This window comes from Sabethes cyaneus, chromosome 3 (genome assembly GCF_943734655.1).
Source record: "Sabethes cyaneus chromosome 3, idSabCyanKW18_F2, whole genome shotgun sequence".
Classification (NCBI taxonomy): domain Eukaryota; kingdom Metazoa; phylum Arthropoda; class Insecta; order Diptera; family Culicidae; genus Sabethes; species Sabethes cyaneus.
The window spans coordinates 58,635,359-58,651,013 of NC_071355.1; positions in this window are offsets into that span (position 1 = coordinate 58,635,359).

Consider the following 15,655-nt stretch of genomic DNA (forward strand, 5'->3'; position numbering starts at 1 on the left):
CAAATTTCCTCATAACTCCAGAACTATGGAATCAAACAAATGGAACCAAATGTGGCATGTGAAAGTTTTTGGAAGCAAGATTTTTTTCTATGGTGGATTAGGACCCCTCCTCACTTTAGGAGGGGGGGGGCGCTCCTATACAAATGAAATACAAATTTCCTTATATTTCGAGAACTAATCATTCAAATGGAACCAAATTTAGCATGTGGGGGGTTTTGGAGGCAGGATTTTCTTATGATGGTTTGAAACCCCTCACCCCTGTGGTAGGGGGATAAGGACTCTCATACATACATATATAATTTTTGCGTAACTCGAACACTAATCGACCACAATAACAAGACCACTAGAAACTATCGATAATAACATTAGATGATTCAGGGCAAGACAGACACAAGCCACGAGTGTTGTCGACAACCTGCCGTCGGAAGCGCCGGCCACTGCGGAGGGGGGGGGGCAGCCATCCGTAGAGATCACCTCTATCTAGGTTTATTTCTTTTCCTAGATCTACTGACCTCTATTACTTTCCTTCAGTTGGGTCACCCCTGCTAAATGGTACTTTCTACGAAAAGATTGCCGTGAAATGGTACATCCCGCGTAAGGTTTTTCGCGAAATGGTATTCTGCGAAACTCTATATTCCGCATTATGGTCAACCGAGAATTGGTGTTCCGCAAAATGGTATTCGGCGAAATAGTTTGTAATAATGGCGAATATTTAAATGCTATCCGCTTTATTTTATCAGGCTAAGCAATGGGGGGCGTAGTTTTCTACTTTACTGTGAGGAAAATTTGTATGTTAAAACAGTAAAACACCCATGATCTCCTGAGAAACTTGCAAAACTCAAGATTATGACAAAGGTCATCCGAGATTCACGATTTATGTACAACACAGTTTAATTTATGGCAATACGAGGTTTGTCGAGTCAGCTAGTTATTTATAAAAATTCACTTTATTTCAACACATTAATAAATGACACCGTCTCAATTAATTAAAATTTACCTTCTTTGTCGATGTTAAGTTTAAAAAATTGGTTTCCGTGAATAATAAGTTCCCAAAACCTTAAATGAAAAATCTCGCCGAAAAAAGACACTGTCTGACACCAACGTTACGTTTGGATTTATTTAAGTTATTTCGCGCAGCCTACTTAACCACCGATTATGTTTAAATGTCCTTAGATATATTTGCAAAGTAATTCACATAGCTACACCTCATAAATTGCATATATTATTACTTAATAAGGATAAATTAGTGAAGGTGTCCGGATATTGGTACCGTCCGTGCATTCCACGCATGCGCTTTTTTGTAGACTTTATTTTTGTAAGTATTGCGCAACTGTCTGTGTTAATTGCCCGAAAGACATTTTAGGATATTTTACCTAGGCGCCTTCTGATTGTTGGCTTAACTCTTCAGTGTTGTTTAAAGTTGCGATTAAACCGAAGAAAATTGCACCTAGTAATTGAACTTATGTTTTGAATATTTCTTTTTTCTAAACTAACTAAATGTCAAAAAAACCATTGCAACTAAATTTTCCCTGTGTACTATCTCTATCAATTTGTATGCAAAAATAAGAGCCAATCCCTTCTACTGCTTTTCGTTTAGTTTAAAGTTGTAGTTGAAGAGCCATGTATAGAAATGGAAAAATGGCTATTTTTATTACTATTATTCTACTTCTTTTTGTAAGATTTTTTCATTTTCTAATATTTTCTTCATTTCATTTTCATTTTCTTGTGCTAATTTTCCTCCTAATAAAAACTTTTTTTTATTTAGACATACTGTAAACATTTAACCGTTACTATAACTCTAAATACAACACTTGTTACGTTGTTTTGATCTATACATTTATAGCTTTCTATTAAAACGCGGTCAAATACTTATAAATAAATACCTGCAGAACAACTAATGAACATCTCATAAATACCAAGCACATTCAAAGTTATTAGCGAATAATAGCAACATCATAATTTTTGTTGATGATAGCACAACCTGCCCTTGGCTGTACAAACAGCCTTCAGTACGCACACTTTACAGTAACGTGAAGTAATATTGCCGCTCGTATGCCAGCTATAAGTTTACGTTTTCCTGAATATGCGTACGAGCCGCAAAGCAATAGACGCAGCACAGAGCGACGACAGCAATTGATCAAGGCCGACCGGATCCGATCGTGCATCGAACCGATTTAATTGATGCTCTCAGAATGCCGCCAGAAAAAAAAAATAAACTAATTAAATTGGCCTACTTTAATGCATTCAGGCAAGCAGGCTTGCAGACGCCTCCAGCATGCCGATAGAATAGCTACCTACAAAGTACCAGGCAATCTCCGCCAGCTTATTAAGAGCACAATAATAAAAACACTCAAAGGGTGATAGTAGCAGTATCTAGAATTAAATCGTGGGATTAGAATATGTCGTAACGGCCCTTGTAACACCGGTTTTCTGCGGATTTATGCAAACCATACGTCGACATGGTCGACATTATTAGTGTAGGCCCAACTTAAAGCCAAGGTCTTGTCAAGACGATCGTTTTCTTTAACGCTGCAGACATGTAGTTTGAACTGAAAGTCAATGAACTTTACGCTCGCTGAATAAATCAGTTTCTGCGGTAACAGCCATTAACAAACTTAGTTTCTTAACTGTCGATGCCATAATACTATCACAACTTTGTGATTGTGATTGTTGGAGTGCTTTGCGCTTAGGTTTTTTAAATTCAATCAGAGACTCGTGCCAGAATTCAAATTGATTATAATGTTGCCCACTTTTACGAGCTAGTAACTCTTCTTTCAACCAAAGCCAAGAGAACCAGTCATCCGTGAATTGGAGCAAGGAACACAAATTCCATGTCAATGATAAGTTTGCAAATCAAATGGACAAATAGCAAACATCGAACATAGCCAGAGTTTGTTCCACAATCTATTACACTTTATTGCTTAGCCCCAGTTCCTGTAACCGGCGTAAATCAATTTGTTTTATTCAACGTAGATGACAGGTGGTTTACGATGGATGACGCTTGCGGGTTTGGAATGATCGGTTGGGAAACCGCCATGCTGTTTCGGTAACAATGGGCGTACCACGTTTTGCGGGTAGCATTTTGGAGCAATCATTAATCGTTGTCGCCTGCCCCGAAGCTTTGGGACCACAATCCAACCGGGGGCACAATAAGTGGATATAATTTGTCAACATTAAAGCCGGTGCTGCATACACCATTTGCATGGGTAACTGGGTAAGGGGATTTCTATTGAAAACCGTCTCACGATGATGACTGCAATAAATTTATCTCGAACAGATATTATCTGGTAGCATGCAGATCAATATATTGGCTTGCACAACATTCGATCACAGGATATCTGGAACGATTAAACGCATGAAACGAATCCAATATAGGAATCTCGTAAGTCGTAAAATATTGGCCTTCACATGATTATGTCGGCGTTTCGGCGTTAAGCATGCTTAACAATAAATTATCTAATGCTGACAAATCGAGTATAGTGTATCGTTATTCATTGCTTCAACTACATGCACGTTTATTGCACACCAATCAGTAGAATATTTGAATATTATTTTTAAACATCGTTTAATGATTGATCATTACTGGTGACCGATTAAGGTTTTTGATGTTGCAATCAGCTCTTCCAAGAATTACAGAACCCACATATTACAACCTGTTACTCAACGGACAATAAATGTTGTTGAAACATTTTACAGTAATGAGTTAAATCAAATTAAAATTTAAGCATAAGTGAAATCGAAAGTATGGCAATAAATCTCTGGAAGCTAAATAGAAATTCGTCTAAAATCACAATATAAACAAATCAAATACTCGAACAGACGTTACCATGTCTTAAACTCAAACGATTTAAATTTATATTGACATCTTATTTACATTTTACTGTTTTTTCTTTCATTTATCTCCCAATACCAATTTAATTTTGTTTCATTTTACTCTTAGTTTCAATTACGTATGATCAAAATTTATGACTTTTTTATTTATGTCTCTGCTGCTGTAGTTTATGTGTCGTCCTGCACTTTATTTGTTCTCAGTCGCACTTTGCCTTTATTTTTTCTTTTTACTTTTTATACCTGAATTGATTGAATTGAACTTTAATAAAACTTAGTTATTATCATTAACTTTATGTATAAGTATCTTTATCTGGTCATCATAAAATCAATCAACAAGCATTTATAATATGCTTTAATCAAGTAGAATCAATACAAATTTTGCACAATTGGATGATACTTCCTGGAGTTTAACCCTCTAACGGGTAAGGCCGTCTGTAGACGGCCTTCGCTTTTGGAGCTCCAGAGCCGCATATGAGATTTGTTTTAAATTGACAATATGCAAAATGTGTTCAGAACAGATTTCTTGACATTTTGATATTAATGTCACAACATTCTGACTATGCATTCAAAAGTTATCATTTTTCAAAAACAAAAATTCCGAAAAATTTCGAAAATAATTAATGCAGGAATATTTCCTTTTTTACTTTTGATGAAAAAGCACATCTAGAACGAAATGATTGACCATAAAATTTTTCTATGAGTAAATTTCATGCTTTATATCAATTTTGCAATGTATTTGAATTGAAAAAAATATCTGGGTAGAGCGTTAGACATGAAAAACGAAAAAGAGAAATTGGACTTTTTCTAACCTGGTGCTCCTCCAGATAATTATTTTTGCATGAAAATGAGAACTTTTGAGTGTACTTTCATGATAAAACAGTCTTTAGCTTGACCGCATAGTTTTTACGATGTTGCCCGTTAGAGGGTTAAAATATAAAATATCACAAGTGAAATTCTGCTTTGATTCACAACCCGGGCGCTTAAGCTATGCTGCAACTTTATCCCAAGCAAAATATTCGACGCTATTTTAGATAATTTTATTTATTCAAGCAGAACGCTTGAAAATTTATTTATTTTCATTGAAAAAGTGTGGAAAATGATGATAAAATCATGTTTAGTATGAAAAAATACTAATCAAGTGCAGATTACGTAATCCAGTATATTTTGACGGATTATAAAGTTGGAGTGTACCCCATTATGCATACGGACGTTCGGCATAATGGACGTTAGACAATCTGCCATTATCTTGCAAGCGGTGTAATCGCATCAACGTCAGTACACTGCATATAGAGTGAGTCGGATTACTTACAAATGACCGAAACAAGAATGACCGAAGCATAAATGGCCTAAACACAAATGGTCGAAACTCAAGCGAACGAAATAACAAATGGCGTAGTAGGTCTAATGGCCGAATCGGAATATCCGAAACGCGAATGGCCGAACCACGAATGGCTGAAACACATACGGCCGAATTACAAATGGTCGAATGTCATACAAAATAACCTTCGACCTGCTCAAATGTCCTGCTCGCAACCGCTTGTTCGGCCACAACTAAGGAATAAATCTAGGCAATTGCATGCATATGAGAGCTGCCCCGCGCAGCGGGAGCATGCCGTATCATCCTGAATCATTTAGGAAAAGTTATAAAATATTTTTACGGAAATATACTAAGTAGTCGTTATGCCAAGTGTTTTTCTGCAAAATGGTCCCCAATGTTTATACCAATATTTTTATGGCAAACAACGTTATGCCTAGCAGAATTATGGCAAATAAATTTATGATTTGGGATTTTTTTTATTCTTTTCGGTAAATTCGTGAATCTGTTGAGAATAGAATACTGAAAGAAATCAAACGTGAAGGTCGAAAGAATTCAGTAGACTGAGACGTATCACGTAGCAAAAAACGCTGAACGCTGATGATCTAAAAATATTTCTCTCTGTACGGTCTGTTGAGGACTGTAAGCTACTACAATGCTATATTGGCCAATTAACAAAGTGGTGTTGCCTAAATAACCTGACCATCAGTATTTCCAAGTGCACTGTCATCACCTTCACTCGAAGCAAAACACCTATTTTATATAATTATAAAATCGACGTGTCTAGTCTTGAACGGGTCAGCGTTGTTAAGGACCTAGGAGTCGACTTGGATACTAAAATGACTTTCAACAACCATTACTCAAACATCATTTCAAAAGCGAATCGCAATCTGGGTTTTATCATGCGCATGGCCAAAGACTTTCGTGATCCATTTTTTTTTTTGTATGCCAGAAGGGCATTGGGTTAAAAGGCCACTGCGACAGTCTTAATGATCGTCTTTTGTGTCTTTCGTGATCCATACTGTTTGCGAATTCTCTACTTTTCGGTGGTGCGCTCTATTCTCGTGACGGCTTCCGTGGTATCGAGTCCATTCACTCATAGTTGGTCTGCAACAATCGAAACCGTGCAACGGATATTTATTAGACACGCGTTAAGACATCTCCCGTGGTCCGACCATCAAAATCTCCCACCTTAAGAGAACCGCTGTAAACTGCTAAATATGGAAACCCTATGTAGAAGGAGAAACGTATCCAGAGCCGTTTTTGTAGCCCAACTTCTGAAATAGGAGATAGATGCACCTGAACTTCTGGGTATGATAGATATAAATGTTATACCTCGGGCACTTAGATACCGAGGATTTCTTCGGCCGGCTTTTCATCGCACACAATATGGACAACACGAACCAATCAGGTAATGTGCTGTTTATGTAATGACGCATATGAACAATTTGGCTTTTCTATATCGACGAGTACATTTAAGAATAGGATAAGGGCTAATGCATTTTAATGTGAAATTTATGTTTTATGTTTATTTAAGTTTGTCCTTATGTATGTTACTATTTTAATCGGAAAGATAATGGGTTTTTATGCCGATTTGAGAATGAGTAAAATCTCAACTCAAACCGGCTTTTCCCATTCACATTTGAAATCTTCATTTAGACTCTAGATCCGATGGAGAAAACAATAAATAAACAACAATAAACAATAAAACATAACGTTCTTATTTCACCGACAGGGATGGTTCGATCACTTTGACTCTATTTTGATGACAACACTAGAAAAGAGATCTAGTGGTGCATTCAAGGGGGAAAACGGGTCTACTTTGCCCTTCGCAAAACGCTACGACCATGAAGAATACGCCGCCGTACGAAGCTGACAATGTACAATTGGATTGGATGCGAGAGCCATCCAGAATGACTCATGGAACTGCGTAGAGCAGGTTTCGATGGCCATCAAGCTGAGTGATCGGTTACTTTGTTATGTGCCTTATACATCCCACCTGATCGTGTTCGCGACAACTATCTAATTGAAGCTCATTGCCAGTCAGTTTACTTAATTCACCGTTTGACGAGATAATCATATTGGGCAACTTCAATCTTTCAGATATCTCTTGGAAAGCCGTAAAGCTGATTAACAGAGCATCAATGATTTGTTGTCCAGTATTGACTGGGTAAACACACAAGATCCTGACGACGTTGAAGCTGCTGCGCAGATCGACATGTACCGAAAAGAAAGCTTTTCGCGGTATCAACGCAGTATTCAACAAAGATTGAAGCATCACCCGTCTTAAACACCACCTGCAAATGACGCATCTCTGTAGAGGCATATTCGAACGAACCTGAAGCTACTAGGAAACAGAGCAGAGGGTCCAAAGCCCCTAAAAAGAGAATGGTTTTAATAGCTGTTATCCATGGCTGTTATGTAATGACCTGAACTGATAAACCCCTAATTCAAGGTGTGACGCGACCCGTGCCAAGGGATGAATGGTGGAGGGGGTTTTATAAATACTTAGTCGCAACGGAACCTGTGGAGTACCAGGACACCCTCCACAGTAATTTGTTTTTGCGGGGATCATTTCTTACCGGGCAGCCTCTCTCTGCTGGAAAACAAAGAAATGAAGGGGGCGGAGATTAGAATAGGGGAGAAACAGGACCTGAATGATGCGCTAGCAGAAGTTCAGTCCTGTTCATCGTCTATCTTCAACACGCCGACTCGTTGTGAGTCGACAGACGAGGATGCGGCTCTAACTCTCCATTCACGGGTCCAGATTCATTCTGCCGAATCTCTGACTGTGTGCTGAATGGTGAGCTGAAACAATGGGAGAGCCGAACAGTCATGCCCAATTAGATGGCCGTACAATCGCTCAAACAATCAAAAAAAAAAATTACCTGTCTTGTGACACGACATTGTCCAAGTAAATATCATCTTCGGAGTCTCGGTTTCGTACGAGATGATATTTAACCTCAGAACATCTGCTCTGCAATTGTGGAGCACAAATAGGACGCAGACTGCATTATCTCAAAAAGGGCCTACTAGAGCCTAGGGAGATCTGGTTTGCGTCGCCGAACAGGGTAACAAGGTTTATAAACCAAGTCATCCGTGATTGGCACCTATCTCGCTCCAGCTACCAGCCTATCACTTGCTCAATAAGTCATAAATATGCTTGAAGCGTACAGAAAAAGAAATAAACGGGACATTCCACAATCGTTCAATTTACTGGTCGCAGTGGCAAGTGTATCCAACAGAAGAGGGATCACCCGAAGTCTTTCTGGAGCCTGGATATAAACAACTATCGAGGTATCACATTGCTGAGTGCAGTCTCGAAACTATTTGAGTCATGGAACCTCTGTTTTCTCACTGTAAGTAATAGTTTCACTTCCTACCACTACCACTACTAATCTGCGACGCCTGACATCATACATAACGGAAGGTATGTATCAACGTGCACAAACAGATGTTTAATACACCGACCTGTCGGGAGCCTTCGGCAAGATAAACCACGCCATCACAATTACAAAACTACATAGACTAGGTGTTAGCGATAACCTTTTGCAATGATTTGGCTCACATCTCACCGATCGACAGTTGATGGTTGCCGTTGAAAATTATCGGTCCGATAGCGCTCCAGCTTCGTTAGGTATACCTCAAGGAAGCCACCTAGGACCTCTGATTTTTGTTGCTTTATTTGAGCGACGTTAATTTGGCCGTTAAGGGCCCACGACTCTCGTATGCAGATGATCTAAAAATGTACTTCCGGATCCGCTCGACTGACGGCTGTTACTTTCTTCAAAACAAGCTCTAGGCCTTTGCCACTTGGTGCAACATGTACTGTGAACCTGGACAAGCGCTTGGCAATCACATTTTCCCGAAAGAAGTAACCGATCCTGTTTTGTTATGAGCTCGAAGGCACAGTAATTGAACGTGTTTCGCATATTAAAGACTTGGGTGTTATCTTAGATTCGCAGTTAACGTACAATCATCAAGGCTAAGGCCTCAGGTCCTTAGGCTTTATCTTTAGGATCGCCAAAATATCTCTGGCATATACTGCCTCACATCGCTATACTGTTCGTTGGTGCGGTCAGTTCTGCAATACTGTTCGTCTGTTTGGAATCCTAACCACAAGAACAGCGCTGAAAGAATTAAGTCCGTTCAGCGTCGATTTCTTAGATTTGCTTGCGAAAGTTGCCATGAAGAAACCCGTTCCATCTTCCCAACTATGAAAGTCAACTGATCGATCTAGAACCTGTCCGTGTTCGCAGGGTTACCACTGGAGCACTGTTTGTTGCGGATAGCATACAGGGGAGCATTGACTGCCCCGCACTGTTGGGACTTGGGACAGATTAACATAAATGTTCAACCACGAGCGCTGCTGAACAATACAATGCCGAGATTTCCACCTTGTCGCACTAATTACAGTATGAACGGCGCTATCGGTGGTCTGCAGCCGGCCTTTAATCAAGTGTCGTCGTTATTCGACTTTCATCCAGGCTTCACTCTCAGTTTGTTTCTCAGTAGATGCTCATTTGACTGCAGCACCTCAGCGAAACAAAATTCGAAAAAGTAGTGTAAAGGGCAATTATAGAGCTAATTATTATCTACATTATTATTGAAGAAAGAATAGTTTTATCTTTTGTATTTACGACGCTATGCGATTGCAACCCCGTTTAGCGTGTAGAGCGCTATGTCTCTGCATACCCAAGCAACAATGTGAGTTTTATTGTACTCTGATGGTGGTCTTGAAGACTAATTTTGGTCTTAAATGCCATTATAAGAGTGTAATAAAACCCAAATTGTTACTTGGGTATTAGCGTTGGTAAGAGGAAATGCTTATCAACTTAGGAAATATATTAGCTCGTTTCATTATGCCTGATTTTTATTTTCAGGTAGACTAAATTTAAGTTATCACATGGTTTTCGAACCATTAGAAATCTCGCATGTGCACAAAATGCGAAAAATACCGCTGTAAATTTACAAATTTTGGCTGCTTGTGAGTTCCATTACCATTACCTATATTGAATTTATAAAAAAATATTATACACTGAAGTCGCTTTTTACGTCGCGATTTCGGAATTTTCGCGGTTTTTACGCGATTTTCGGAATTTACGCGGCTTTTTTACGCGAATTTCGGAATTTACGCGGTTTTGATTTACGCGGGACGTATCCTTCGCGTAAAAAGCGACTTGAGTGTATCTTATTTTCGTAATTATTGGCTTTACAAGAAAATTTTCGAATGTCAAGGTTAGTCTCATATACCGTGCCGTATCGAAATCCGTACACCTAAGAACTAGACAATTTTAAATGGTCAATATAAAATTATGATATTGTAATAAGCAATTCGTCATATTTTCTTTTGACAGTGTAATGCTTATTTTAACATTATTTGGAATAACAAGAAGCTAAAATCAATCCTAGTTATAAAAAATTGAGATCAAAATGTGCAGCTCTTGATTTAAAATCCGTACACTTTTTTATGCCTGATTCAAAATCCGTACACCTGTGACTCAAAATCCGTACACCATGTTAAAAATCAATTATATTCCGCATAATTTTGAATCTAAATCCGTGTAAGCTTGATCGAAATGTGTTTAAAGTTTATGGCTAAGTTGTTTTTGTTTATTTGACTAACTGCTTTATAAAATATGCTTTTCTTGATAATTGACGCATTGTATTTTAGTCCTGCTCATCTAAGAGTCGTTTACATGCACAATAGGAACACTACAAGGAATCAATCTTTTCGTTTTTAAGCCAAATGTAGATAATAATTAACTCTACAATTGTCTTTTACGCAACTTTTTCGAATTCTGTTGTGTTGAGGCGCTGCACTCAAATGAGCATTTACTGAGCAAAAAACTGAAAATGAAGCATGTCTTCCAAGGCGGATACTACTCGGAAGATTCGCTTGCTTTTTTCGGGACAGGTAAACCTCGAAGAATATACACTTAATTTAAGAATTCTGTGTCGACGCAAATTTCTTCAAGTGCAATGTTCACTTTTACAAGCAGAGTTTTAGTACAACTATGAGCAACCCGTTTCCACCTCAGGTATGGCACAATCACTTTGACTCAATTTACATTCATTTGACAGTACCGTTTTAGTCAATCAGAATTTGAAAAAGTTATAATCCCCCAGCGCCGGACAGCTCCCAATATCGGACACTTCCGACTTCATAGTTCAAATGGTGCACCTTAGCAGCTAATATGATAAAATCAATAAAAAGAACAAAAAATCAGCATGTGTGATTTTATAGGTCAGAGTCATTCATGAAAACAGAGATTGTTTTTATCTACCGCCGATCGAATTGTTATGCTTCGGCTAATTTTCGGATCAGCATTACAGTATTATTCGGTAGCATAAAATTTCGTTTTTCATGTATAAAATATCTCTCATTAAATATTTTCCTAGCTCCGTAGCTCATTTTTCCACAAAGATATTCAATTCGTTAAAAATATAAATTGTACTCAATGATTCCCGTCACCCAGTACCGGACACCAAGCAGTCCTTAAATACCGGACAGCCAAATGCTTTGCTAGGTTCAGTCCAATTCTTAAAGGAAATCAAGATTTTGCAAAAAAAAAAGAAATTGAGCAGAAAGAATACCATTTATACCGAACCGGCATTTTTAAATATGAAAAATAACAAGAAAACCAGTCAATGATCAATTTTTCGAAGAAAACAGAAGAGCTTCGATGTAGTGCGTGAAAAACTATTGATTTTTATGCAAAGCAATTTTTCAAACATCTTTAGTCAACAAGTATGCAAGCAATAAGAGATTTTAAATATTTTGACATGTATTATTCAGAACTATATGCCCTGAATTGGATTATTTTATGATGTCTTTCAAGTGTCCGGTACTGAGAGACACAATTGTTAAGTAATGATTTTTATTTATTTCTCATTTGGTTTCTAAAATGGTTGACTAGTGATGCAAGTACGTGTAACCTATTTTTATTGGAAAATAGTCTTCTAAATTACTCTTCCAGTTAATAAAAACTAAAGTAAGGCTAAGTGTTGATTTTACATATGTCAAAATCCTTAGGTGCCCGATACTGGGGGACTTAGCCCTATATGGGACGATTGAAAAACTAGCTATTATCTACAACTTTTGTGAATAAAGTTGGGCTGTATGTTTTGTATTTACGGTGCTACAATGCTAGTAGCTCATTAGTAGCCAAGTGAACGTTCTACTAATGAGCTACTAGCATTGTATCACCGTAACTAGAAAGTATACAGCAAAACTTTATTCACAAAAGTTGTAGATTATAACTAGTTTTCCAATCGTCCCATATATAACTTTTTCAAATTCTGCTTGACTGAGACGGTACTGTCAAATGAATATAAATCGAGTCAAAGTGATCGTGCCATCCCTGTTCCGCCTTAAAATAGTGGATCTTATAACCGAGTTTCTACTAGACTGCATTTTCAAACATGTGAAAGTAAAACTTGGTTACAGCTATTCCCCTGGATCAACTGAATCTCGTAGTGAACACTTTCAATGATTATAATCCCAATATTCAATTTACTTGTGAGATTGAGCAGAACCTGTTATCTTTCGTGGGCATAGACCAGGGACTTAATATGGTCTCGATCAACTAATAGTTATAGTAGAAAAAAAAATCTGTATCGTTTATTTGGTGCATTTTTCATGTCGAGGAATTAGCACAACGAACGATATATCTTATCCTCAACCTGATCGCGAATCGAACCCGACGTCACTACTGTGAGAGCTGACTGATTTACTCCACTTACCACAAAGCTACGGGGACCACTATATAACGTAAATAAAACACTATATAAAACCTTAACCCAAATTATTATAATTTTATGGACAGTTTTTCTTTGCTCACCGAAAACCTTAACCTTAATCAAACAGTGGAATAGGTTCATGGTCAGACAATTTTACAATGATTGAAACTAGTATACTAGTTTACTTTATTGCATAGATGAATGAGTGTATATGGATTACTTCTTTTATAATCCCATACCATATGAGAGTGAACGCAAAATGATGCGCGAGTTCCAATATTATATAAAAATTGGACTCTCGAATTAATGAAGTTCATATAGTGGTTATTTGATTCCACCATAACAATCTTTCAAAGCATGTGTTTGATAGGCTATTCATATGTTAATTCGATTCGATCGAAAACTGCTTCATCAAGTTGAAACAATGTATTTATTTCATCACTCCGTCCCATCACATCTTTCCAAAAAAAACCGCGGTTAACACTTCGAAATGCAAACAACGTGATTTGCTGGAATGCCAAATCCATCGTTATACTTATTCGAAAAGGAACCGCTTCTCCCATGTTTGGGCAACCAGAGCATTTGGCAGCTCTCAAAGCCATCCGAGGGTGATTGCCAAAGTAGGTAATTATTTCGGAATGGTCACCTGCTGTTTGATTGGCGATGCAATGTTTGCAACTGTGGCGAGCGCACGTACAATTAAATAACAGAACCTTTTTATGGTCAATTGTCTGTCAATAACATACCAACTACTTTGTTAATGTTTATTGACTACTTTTTATTGTTGTCTTGAACTACTTTCCGCTACTTTAACCTTGGCTGCTGAAGGTGTGATTTTTCACTAAAAGTTGTGGAAATGTTAATTAGTTCAAGTTACAAGCCGATGAGACGAAGGATTTGACTCTCAGTTGTATCTGAATAAGTTTGGACTTCCCATGTGCCGGGGCCTCTTACCATGAAACCGGTGTAATATTTGCAACAAGTTTCGCCACGGTTGCATAATGTCGCTGGGGCATCTCGCAGGCTGCTAGCACCATCACGAGGCGGTACCAGATTGATGTGTAAAGTTTACTGTTTTTCTTGACTTACTTGTCCAACCGACTACGACCACGTCGACGAAGAGTAAAAAGAGTGTGCCAAAAGTTCGGTACATCTTGATCGTTGTTGGGAACGTGAAACCGAGCAGGAAAAAGCGACTCAGAATGAAAGGAGGAAAAGCGCAGCTCAATAAAAAACGGAATGATCCAATTATTTTGCTGACGAGCAGCAGAGAAATGTCAGTACTTTTTATATAATTTGAACCTGTTAAAACATCGAAGATGTCTCGAGCACCGTTGAACTATAGTAAATTTCTCACAAATAATTGCAATAATAGCATACAATTAAAACGCTTTCGAAGTAATATCCTTAGTTTAATTATGTAATATTTAAATTCAAATGGCAAGATTGATTACCCTGCACAGAATATACTTTAGCCTTTTTCAATTAAAGAATCAACTTAAATTCTGGAAAGTGTCAAAACTCAAAACGATGAACGAATATAAAAAGGTTAACAAATACCAAATCATGTTTCAATAATTAAAGCTTGTCTAACGACACAGTACAGTAAGAGAATTTTATAAATTAGTGCTAAATGCAAAAATTGCGTGACTAAATAATCATTTTACTAGAAGTTATAAAAATTTTTACGAGACTTATGTGTGTTAGAGCAAACTTTGAACCTACATTAAATTAATAATGGGGGTTCATCGTGAGAAATAGAAATATATTTGTTGTACCAAGTCATTTGTAGAAACTAACGACGTAATAATGCTACGAATCATCCCATTAACCAATGTAACGATGTGCAGCAAAAGTACAGTCACAATCTGCAATCTGCCTGGGTAAAGCAAAAACCACTGTCGATCGAAATCAGGCTAATACAACGGTCTTAGCATAAGCCTCCCGCCCGGGAACGCAGAGCAACTTTCAGATCAACGTGTATCGCTCAGTTTATACGGTAAATCGCGATTGACCACCCGATGGAAAAGGCCGGTCCATATCGTCCGGGTCGAGCGAGATGCCGCAATTATACGCCATCCACGCGCAATCCGCTACAACACCGGTTTCGAAAGGTGCATCTCATCGCATCACATCGTCACCGATCGGCCACCGTGGTGCACTTTCCCACAGTGAAACAGCGGCCGCAATAGTCGCAGCTCATCAAATGAATGAGCCCGATTTGCCATTAACAATTTCGATGCATTCAACAGAGTTGACCGCGACGAGCCACGCGCACTGGTTCTCCGTTGCCCCTTGGCCATCCGAACAACGGTGCCCGGTGGTGATAGATGATGATGATGCATAATGCAGTTCGCATTCGCACTGCCTGACTGGTACATGGTTTTCGGTGGCAGATTACATTGACGCAAAAAGTGCATTTCATCTTTTTATTACCATTTTTTATTATCCACTATCCATTAACTTATCGCTCGAAACATCTGCGGAGGCATTCTCTAGTTGGACGGATTCAATTATAATTTGTTGTAGTGCAAACAGTTTGACTGCAATCCACTACAGATCGTAGTTTTCATCATTTACTTATGAAATTACTTGATCATTAGCTCTGATGTTTTAATCAAATTTCTATTATTCACATGTAGAGAAAATTGAAATTATTATTAACTCTTAGACTAGCACAGGCCACTAACACCAGCTTATTTCCGTAAGCTACTAATTTAAAATTACAATTTTAATGCACGTGCCTGTCTTGAACAAATAAATGAT